Source organism: Porites lutea, chromosome 8, assembly GCF_958299795.1.
Source record: "Porites lutea chromosome 8, jaPorLute2.1, whole genome shotgun sequence".
NCBI lineage: Eukaryota > Metazoa > Cnidaria > Anthozoa > Scleractinia > Poritidae > Porites > Porites lutea.
Window position 1 is genome coordinate 11878979 of NC_133208.1, and position 10526 is coordinate 11889504.

At 39.5% G+C, this 10526-nt stretch overlaps 1 long non-coding RNA gene across 1 annotated transcript; it reads right to left on the reverse strand.

The window, feature by feature from the left end:
- Positions 1-379: 379 nt before the first annotated feature.
- On the reverse strand, positions 380-4145 carry LOC140946309 (uncharacterized). Its single transcript, XR_012166835.1, has 3 exons — positions 3883-4145; positions 2605-2869; positions 380-830 (listed from the first exon to the last, which is right to left on the reverse strand). It is a non-coding gene; the product is annotated as an uncharacterized lncRNA (long non-coding RNA).
- Positions 4146-10526: the final 6381 nt, after the last annotated feature.

Below are 10526 nucleotides of genomic sequence, written 5' to 3' on the forward strand. Positions count from 1 at the left end.
CCTCTATAACTTGAACTTGCCGTTAACTCGAAGCACTTTTCATTTCCCTTCAGATAATTTTCTATATAATTTTACCATCGATCTGACTCGAACTCCCGATAACTCGAACCTTTTTCTATTTCCCTTGAAGGTTCGAATTATCGAGAGTCGACTTGTATGTAATCTCTCGACCTCGGTACTCTCCTACCCGTCCCTTCAGAGCAGGGAAGGGTCGCCGGTGAAGTTCAACGTAGCAGTAACACAACTAGACTGCGAGCAGTCTCTTATTTTTCTTTGCAAAGTTACTGTACGCGAAACCTAAGCACGCGAGCGGCAGATCCGCGAGCCACGAGAAAAGAGGGCGTCGCACTGGATGAGATAAGAACTAGACGGATTTTAAGAGAAAAGGCGGACTAAAACAGTCTATAAAACAGTGGTGTAAAAAAATGTACTAGCCGGTGACCCAAACATCATAAGTTAAAAGTGGATATTTACGCAATTAACAAATAAAAGGGGGTCTCTTCACAGATCAACCTCTCTGTTTATATGTTGAGATGACAACACGGCCGCCTCCGTACACCAGAGGTTAAGTTTGTTTTCAGACAGTAGCATCCAATTAATAAATGTTAATAAGACTGAATGGAGTCCAATTTGCTCTGTAACCAGGGTTTTAACCAGCAGCTAAACTGGCGGCTGAAATGACATCCTGTGAAGAAGGAGAGATGATCAGCTTCGCCCGGCTCCAAATTGAACTAACGGCGCTCCTAACGTTTAGGAGAGGCGGTACTGTGCAATTTAAACTTGGGATTCAAGGGAGGTCTTGTCGTGGGGGCTTGTAACTTCAGCTTAGTCTAGAGTAAGAATCAATCAATCAATCAATCAATCAAGAAATTTAGATAAATACCCCTGCTAATTTATTTTTTACAAGCTGGCGCTGACTTTCCCCGATCTGAATAATTCCTCATATCAGTCTCAGCGCCATCCATACAATAATTGCTAATTAGTACTGTAAGCTCGTTTAATGATACAATCACGATGCATAGCTTCAGTCATCCTAATTTAACCAATGGGAGTACTGTGAGGCTGATTATTTGTTTTTCAAGGCTGGAGTAGGCGTGAAGAACACCTCAGCCAATCCATATTCAATACCGGACCCCTTGCAGTTTCGAGGCAGGCAACCTTCCTCAAGCCAAAATTATGGGATACAACCAAGAGTGTAAAATATATAGAGGGCTACCAAATTTAAGGTTTTAAAGTCTGAACAGTGCGATTTTAAGGTTGTTTAAATAGTAAAGAAAATACTGGAGAAAGTTGCTGGACTACATGCGCACGCCTTGCCGTGCAGCATTTTTTCCAATACAAACCCTTATAATCTTGCAGACATTCCAACACCCAACACCTGTTAGTCTTTTGTGTCAGTGAATCGACTTTCTACCTAATTTTCTGATGCTTTTTGTGTCTAGAATTTTGTTTGTTTGTTTGTTTGTTTTAAATCTTTGGCTGAATTGAGCTTGGCCCAAACAGCCACGCTCAAATAATTTGGATCAACAGAACGTTTTTTCCAACATAATTATCAATTCAAACTGTAATTAATCAATCGAGTTAGTCTCATGTGAAGTACGGGCTTTTACCAGCGCCTCAGTATTCTTTTTTACAAAGTGATGGTATCAAAATTCCAATTCATAATCACAAGGGGTGTACAAAGGGTCGCCGTGATTTTGCATGCCACTGCCATACAAATATTTTGCATTTTCTGGTGATGAGGCTGTTTCGGGTATAACTGTACCGGCAGACTATACTACTTTTCAGGTTTTACTTGACTCTTCCAACCCTTTATTACTGTGTCCTTTCTGAGGTAATGATTTAACGATCAGGGGAGGGGGGGGGGGGGGGGTACTCCCTTATGTAAGCTATATAGTTATGTGCTGCCCCATCGCTTCGGGTTTTTGCGCCGTTTTGGTCTGAAAACGGGTCTAGACTTTGTCCATTTTGGTCCGGAATCGTGTATGGTTTTCGAGGAAACTACAGGAGTGTATGAACGTATTTTTCGTTTCAATTCCAAATGAGTAAGAAAGAAAGAGAAATATGCGAATTCGAAATGGATTTGAATATCTTTTTTGTTTGCGCTTTAACTAAGTAATGATAACATAATTTCTGCCTAAAGGCCAGGTCTGAAAATGGGTATCTGGATTTTACAGGTCTGGTCTGAAAACGGGTGTGGAAGTGACACTTTTTAGTCTGACATAGGGTCAGGATTTGGAGAACCGGGCGGCACACTCCCACCAAGAATTCCTGGGAGTAATCCCCCCGGGCTTAATGATCCCTTTAAAGATACAGCTATTTCGAGAAAGGTTGTCGGAAAATGTGCGCGCGACAATCCCGATAGTTATTGTGGGTGGTTTTGAGTTCACTGTTTTTTCAATTTGAAAGAATGGCACGAGAGACCTTGGATTTATGTTTGCGAGTGCTAAAGGAAAGCAACAAAAGTAAGTTCAACAGCTACAGTGTCAGGAACAGCGTATTAATCATATCCCATATTACCTTTCGGATTTGTTGCGTTCACATTTTTTCCGACAACCTTTCTCAAAATAGCTGTATATGCATATTTAACTGATACATACGTACCCAGATTTGAGAGACTAAAGCGATCAATTCTTTTGTATTGCGGTTCAAGTGATTTTTTGGGTCTCGTTTTCTTTGCTTGTATTTTCTCCTTTTTCTTGGTTGAATGAATCCTTTAGCGTGGTCTAACAGAACACAGCTTAAAATCAGCCATAAAGCGATGAAAATAAAAAGACGTTTTGAGTCCATCCTGTTTTTAGCCAGCAGTCAATTGGTAAGCTCAACTCTTTGTTCGGCGATGTGAAGAGCAATCCGTTTACACGGTAAACTACGGAATAATTAAAATGCAGTAATTTAGTGAACTGGGAAGTGACACTCACTGCTTATTTATATAAAACAACAACAACAGCAACAACAACAACAACAACAACAACCGAACAAACTAAAAGCACTTCAAGAGGTGGTGAAGTAATGAAAGCTAAGCTTCGGTAATCGATTCGAAAAAGATGACTAAGCGTTATGTCACGCCAATAAGGGACAAGGAAAAAACTTGAAACAGTCGATATTGTACAGCGCTAAAAAACATGACAATTATCTTATCTCATTATCAAAGCTTTCTCTTAATTCCCTGAAACTGGGAAAGCGTTATTTGCAATACTCTAAGACAAGAGAGAATATTCTCTCTTGTCTAGGATAATTTGTATTATGGGCATGTGTTTTACTAAAAATCACAATTATTTGTAAAAAGGAAACTGAGTTGGCCAATATCTCCTTCAAAAACTGCATCAGTTCCCTCGCCATGCGAGCGAGGTTTTCGCACGTACGTGTGTCTGACAGTTACAAACAGAAGTTCTGTAAAGATGGACACTGAAAGATTGAGGTAAATTATTTGCAGGCATACTAACGAGGAATGGACTGCATGTAAGATTTATAAGAAAATTCTTTCAATAAAGAGAAAGACTCAAGAGTTATTGTAATAACGCTGAGACGTACTTCGTAGTATTTTGCATTTTGTGACATCAAGTGTGGCGATAGTGCTTTTTTTTTTACGGCTATCATCATATAAACTTTGAAAAGGGAGCTAACTTGCACCGAGGTTTGGCTCGCCACTTATTTTTGTCACAGGGACCAGGAGAGTTCACTGGCTTTCACTTGCATAATCAGTGCAATGCTTTAAGTTCTACACGAGAGCTACGAGATGATGGGGGGAGGCTGAGAATCTAAACTGACTGGTCCGTTAAGAGCCGTGCATGGTGAAGACGATTATTATTAAGTTTCTATAATTAAAGCACATAAAGTGAAATACATGAGTAGAAACATAGAAGCATACATTTCTCTTACCTCTCAATTGGAAATCGGCTTTGCACTATTCACTTGTCTTGCAAGAGCACTTATTAAAAATGCAATTGATACTAAATTGTAGCAATTTATATCCTTTGTATTCTTTTGGAACGGAATTTCCTGGTTATGTCGACGCTGAGACTTTTACGTCATCAGATTGTCCTCATTTTTCCATGTTACTATACAATGATGTCAATAAACTAAACCGCCATTTCCTTTCAGAAGGATTACTCTTTATACGAGACGTTTTATCATATTTCAGCTGATTTTTGAAGTATTTAAAATTTTTGTAAACTTGAAAGTCATTATTTCTCCACCCCTCCCCGCCCAGAGAAAGAGTGAATCCCACACTACAGGGATTATTATTTCTGGCGTAATACCCTTCTGCTCCCGCCGATCGACCAATATTCGTAAAAACCCCCGCCGGAAAAGCGTTACCTGAGATCAGGCGATTTTTTTTTTCCGAAAAAAAAAAATCGCCTGATCGCAGGATAGAAAAGGGTGGGGGTGTAAACAGTCTTCCTCTTCCTCCCCCCACCCACCCTATATTCTCGTTCATTCTCGCCTTTTCTTCATCCCCCCCACTTTAAAAAAGCCTTTTACAGGCGATTATCGATAGGAATGTTGTTGTGGTCACATAATGGGCTTAATCTAAGCTAAGGGACGTTAAGAGGCGGAAAGCAACCTTTTTTGACCTCTTATGGCTCGCTTAAACAGTTTCGCGACGAAGACGGTAACGAAAATATCACTTACCGAAATGTAATAGTATTTTTTCAGATTTTGTCGCGATTAAAATTGTCAAATGTAGGTGCATTTCCCTGGAGTTGAATTCCTAGGGAACGTTCGAGTCAAGTTCAGAGAGAGAAAAAAACGATTTTCGCCGCGTGTTTACGATCTCCATAAAAAGTTGTAGAAGGATATAGGGGGCACCCAACGAGGATATAGTTCAAAACCACTTAACATAGCATTGTTGAACGTAGCTTAGTATTCAAACAGTAGATATAGGCATATTTTTGTCCCCTAAAAATTTTTCATCAGTTCGGATTTCCTAGCTGAAAGTCTAGTGATCCGAAAATTATAGGGATAAAAACTTACCTTCTCGAAAATTTCAGCTCGCCCCATGTAAGGGAATCCAGGACAGTCTTGGATTCTGGATTCCATGCTGTGGATTCCGGATCCCGAGTACTGGATTCCGGATTCCAGCACAGTGGATTCCGGATTCCAAAAAGAGGTGGATTCCATTTTTTTCCGGTTTTAATTCTTTTCTTCGCACTTTGTTTTCGCGTTAGAATCTTGCCATATTGAAAGACGTTATTAGAAAGCAGAACAAGTTTGTTTTCTTTTTCAATTTACAAAATAACTAGCCTCCCACGCAGACGTTCTTAGGGGTTCGTCACGCGTTCCCGTGACGAACCGCTAAGAACCCCTTTTTGCATAAAAAGACCATACAGATCATCCTACGCTCCGGGTATGAAAACGCAGTGAAATATTTGTTATTTAATCAATTTTAACCGACGTTCCTAGGAGAGTGGAACTTGTTTTGGCTTGTTTTGGGTCGTTGTGGATCTTTGTCGATTATTTTTGATCGTTGTGGATCGTTTATGTCGTTTTGTCTCTTTTTGCCTGGTTTCTCGTTTTATTAGTAACTGGCCAAATAAAAATACGCTGTGGCGTGTGCAATTCATTCTTTGCAAAGTCTTTGGTTCTGTTCACTAAAGAGTAGTTTTACGTCTCAATAAAACTTGAAAAACCATTTTTATCTTATCCTTTAAGACTTTTTAAAACTCTCTCTCCGTGTCAATAAAGACTTTTGAAGAGGGTAAAAAATTCTCGCGTAGAAGTTGACGCGTACTGCTTTGAGGTTTTAGCGCGCGCAATGATAATGTAATTCAAACTAACTGTCGCGTTGAAATTGATGTTAAAAAGAAGAAAACAACAAAAAAATAGTTGGTTCATACTTAGGATGTACGTATAACCACGTTTTGTTAGAAAAAAAACTTCACGGCTCTATCAAATTCGTTGTTTAAGACGTCGAAAATTAAGGATTTATTTCGAGCTTGCGCTCTTTCATCGCCTGTCACATTCCAGACAGGCAATAATCGGATTTGACCAGATCTCGCCTTCGGCTTCGTCAATAAGAGATCTGGGTCTCTGAGATGGTCTGGGGTCTCTAGGATCCATTTCTAACAAAAAAAAGTTACGGACTAAACCGATCTCAGATCGGTCTAATTTCCAAAAGCGACCTCAATGTGAATGAGGCCTATTCAGGAGCACAACTGTGGAAAGAAAACATGAAAAATCCGTATGTTCCTCGATCGAGTCTGAGATGACTGAGAGATGAAGAGAGACTTGAGCGTTTCTGACGCGTTGGCTAGTTTTAAGCGTTTTACAACCATATAGCGCTCATTTATTCGATATTTTCCCCACGGACGACGTAAACTTCATATCACATTCAATTATGATTGAGAAAAAAATCAATTTTTCGTTCATGTTTGTGACTTGCTTACCGCCACGTTACAGTCCATAGATCGACACAAACGAAAAATCATGCAGCTTTGCCTTTGGCACGTTTAGATCTATCAGTCAGCTAAAAATTGGTATAAAATTTCACAACACAGTATTACACGTACCTTTCTCTCTCAGCCTTTTGTTTTTGCTTGTGCTTTCCCTTAACGTTTTTTTTTCTCTTTTAATAAAGTAGAAAAGAAAAATCCAACAGACAACAAACTTCAAAAGGCTCGTCTCATCGATGAGGTGGCGTGATTTTACTCGAATGCCGGGGATGAATGAAAAAGGCACCCACCGCGGCCTTGCACGTGATTACTTTAGTGACAGCTGATTGGTACGGTTCTGACAGTACCTAGCTTATTTCTCAAATAAAGATTATCGAAACCATGAAACTGTTCTTACCGAAACTACTAGGACCAAATTAGGGACTAGGAGACTGTGAATTTCTTTTTTTCTTTTTTGGTAAAATGTTGAAAGTGGACGTTTATTTTCAATTGTGAACCAGGAGGACCAGGAGAGGACCAGGAAGGTTCAAGAAAAGGTTCACCCCAGGTGCACCTTTTCCGGTCCTATGCCAGGTCAAATCGCTTTTGATTTTTTAAGTTCAGCGAAGCGAGTGAACAACAGAGAATCAAACATAGCCAGAGGTTGAAGTTATTCACAACAATCCAATTTATACCTTAAAAAGGCTGCGCTGTATTCCCTCGAAAACCCCCGAATTTTGTGATCCTGCCAGCCGCTCATAAGCAAGGGTTCCCTCGCTGACGGTGACCTTGACCTTTCATATGGAGCTCGTCGACTATGGTTTTGACAGCAGATATGCCGATATTACACTGTATGTCATCACGTTGAGGCATACACCCTGGGGAGGCTTTCCATAGATGGTTTTTCTTTCGAGCGAGTAACTCAATCCAATCAGGAGTGGATCTTTAGTAAGTTGGATTCTGGATTCCAATCTTTAGCAGGATTCCGGATCCCTAGTGCTGGATTCCGGATTCCAAAGCCCAGGATTCCGGATTCCACAAACAAAAAATTCCTGGATTCCGGAATCCGGATTCCCTTACATGGGTCGATTCAGCCAGGAAAAGGCTCCCGAAAATTCTAGGTGGCCTTTTTTAGGGTCAAAATCCGTTAAAAAATGGGTAATTATACCGTTTTGTATGTGTTCGAAAATCCTAGGAGAGGCAGGCAAGCATGAAAATTTTACAACAAATGCTCCGAAAATTCTAGATCTCAAATCGTCTTCCGAACAGATATTTTCCCGAAAATTGCAGTTGGGTGCACCTGGGATATTTCACGTAGCAGTCCACGTGCAGTTTGGAGTCGACTTTGGACCCTTATCATGTCTGTAACGTCAGGAAAAAAGGAGAGGAGGATTATAAACATTCAATATCAAAATGGCAATTTACTTACGAAGCACTGACAAATTGAAATTTGTCGTCACAATAAAGTGGCTTAAACAATGTGTGGCGGACGATAAAAGGCGAGCAGGTCTTTGTTTATTACCTTCGCAATGTATGATGAGTTTATGGGTTTAACCTTGAGCAATATAGACTGCAAAACAGTCGGTTTGACCGTTTCGTTCAAAGGGCCCATTCCACACTCTCTTCAGTAAGTTTCTGGCAGTGTTCGATCAGATACAAAGTGTTTCATGTTCTGATTCATGTCCTGTAGTTATTCAGTCGTAGCAGTCACACAACAGTGTGTAAAACAGTGGTGTAAAAAAAATTTTACTATAAGTGGCACACAAATCAATAGGTTAAATCAAGAGCCATAATCTTATTATGATCTCTTGGTTAAATAGATTTAGCTAGGGCTAAAAGCGAAACATCCGTTTTGATACTCCGTATAATAAAACAATAGGCCGCTTTAGCTTGAATGTTTTGTTGCCCATAGCCGTATCAGGGGAACTTGTGCCTTTGCATTTCCATAAATCGTGCTTAGATATACACGTTTTTAAGACATAATTTGAAAGAAACAGTTCTCTAGAATATTATCAAATGACCTTTATTAGGAAAACAAAACATACAAGCTAGAGAGGTCTATTTACTTTAAACTAAAAACTCGAAGCCACTACAGAAATCTTTAAATCCCTACTTAACTTAAGGAGCATTCGGCATCAATTTACCTTTTGAGGGAGGTGTTGGGTGATTAAGAAATAATAGGGCGACGGCGACGGCAACGAAAACGGCAAAAAAAACAAAAGCGGGTTTGATTCGTAAAACAACAACTTCGCACGTGCATCACGCTTTTTTTGTACATTTCTTTACCATCACTGGAAGTCTACTGTACGACTACGACGTGAAAGTGCCCATTTTTACGTTTTGTGACGGACGTTAGCAAAGGACAACAATTTTCTTTTTTTTCCCCTAAACTTCGATACAAGTTATGAGCATGGTCTTGTATTGCTAGCAACTTTGATAAGGGGTAGAGGGGGGATCACAAGCACACGATCATGGACAGGCCATTTAAGCCAAAATACGGTACAGTGTCTCAAGTACTTTTGCAACTGGTTGTAGATGCAATGGGCCTTTTCATATACTGGTAATACGACTGAGTGGAGTCAGGAGCCCATGACTACTCATGGGCTCCTGGTGGAGTCTAGTTCGATCTGTAATCAGGGCTTTAGCGAGCATGATTTAAACCGGATGCTACTGTCGCAGTTTGTAATTATCATCGCACGTTGTTGTACATGTCACAATTTGTAATAAATCCGTCGCACTTTGTACTACCTGTGGCGATTTGGGATAAACCGTGTCGCACTTTGTAATAAAAAAGCTGTCGCATTTGTAATAACTGTCTATCGCACTTTGTAATAAACTAAGCTGTCGCAATTTGTAACAATTCCATAGTACTTTGTAATAATTTTTTGAGAGTGATTCAACTTGCTTCGTCAACATTAATGTAATGCGAAAATATGAATGGTACTTCATAAACAAAGATGGTGACGTCTGCAAGCACGTAACTTACAAAATTACTTATATATCTGTCTGGATTTGATAAAAGGTACCTCCAGAAATTTTTAGCAACAGTCTCATTTGAGGCTTGTTCAGTACTTGACCATTTTTTTTTTTTTTTTAATGATCTTTTCAGTACAAAAATCCCCTTAAAAGCTGCAGTAGATCAAAAAACATAGCCATTTGGTCCATTATTCTCTCTTGATTTGGTCCCATACAGGAACAACTGGAAGTACTCATTCCTCCTTAAAACAATTTTTTTGTATTAGCCCTCTAATAAAGCAAATACCGTGTGCGTACAACTCGAAAGACCTTGCAATTCTTCCGAGCCTTTTCAGAATTACTCTTTTTCCACAAAATGGAAAGGATAATAAACCATCCATTACTACTTGAGTTACCCCATCTAAGGATCAAACCAAAGACACAAAGCCAACAAGGTAAAAAATGATACCCTATTTAAGGTTCGAGATCCTCAAAAACCAACCTTATCAGGCGATGCATACCTATACCTACCCTATATTTAGTATATACTAAAACAGTGGATAGTGTTTTTCGCGCGCTCTGATTGGCTACTCAATCAGGGAATATCCCGCACTATTTACTGATTCACCTTCAGTTCCTCCGAGCGAGCGATGCCAAACTCGCGTAAGTCAAGAGCAAAATGCCTTCCCGGTTTGCTGCCGTAACAAACAAAGGAATTTCACAACTAATCAAGCAAGCTGTTCGCCAAATACACGAAGAAGGTGACGAAGTTCGGTTTGAAAGTTTGAACAGGTAAAGCTTTGTCTTTTTCACTTGAATTTATCGATAAAACCGGTGAAAAAGTTTTTTGTTTACAAATTGAAATTAAGCTTAAGTCTTGCGTTACTTTATTTAGTTGACTTGTTGATAAATAAACTTAAAACTAAATGTAATAATCTTTTTTATAGAATGATTTTAAATACAAAAAGAATTCACAACTCCTTTTGAAGAAATTTCCCCGCAAGAGCTAAACAAATGCCTTCAAAAGTTTTATTTGTCGGCAAGAAAAAGCGACGACCGCGGCCGCTCGGTCATTGCGCGTCAAAATTGTAATCGTTAGCACCAGTAAAAAACTCATCATTTTTGTGCTAATATATCTCACTGTCTTAGTATATACTAAAAAAATTTATTCACCTCAGTGTCGGTGGCTTGTGGTGG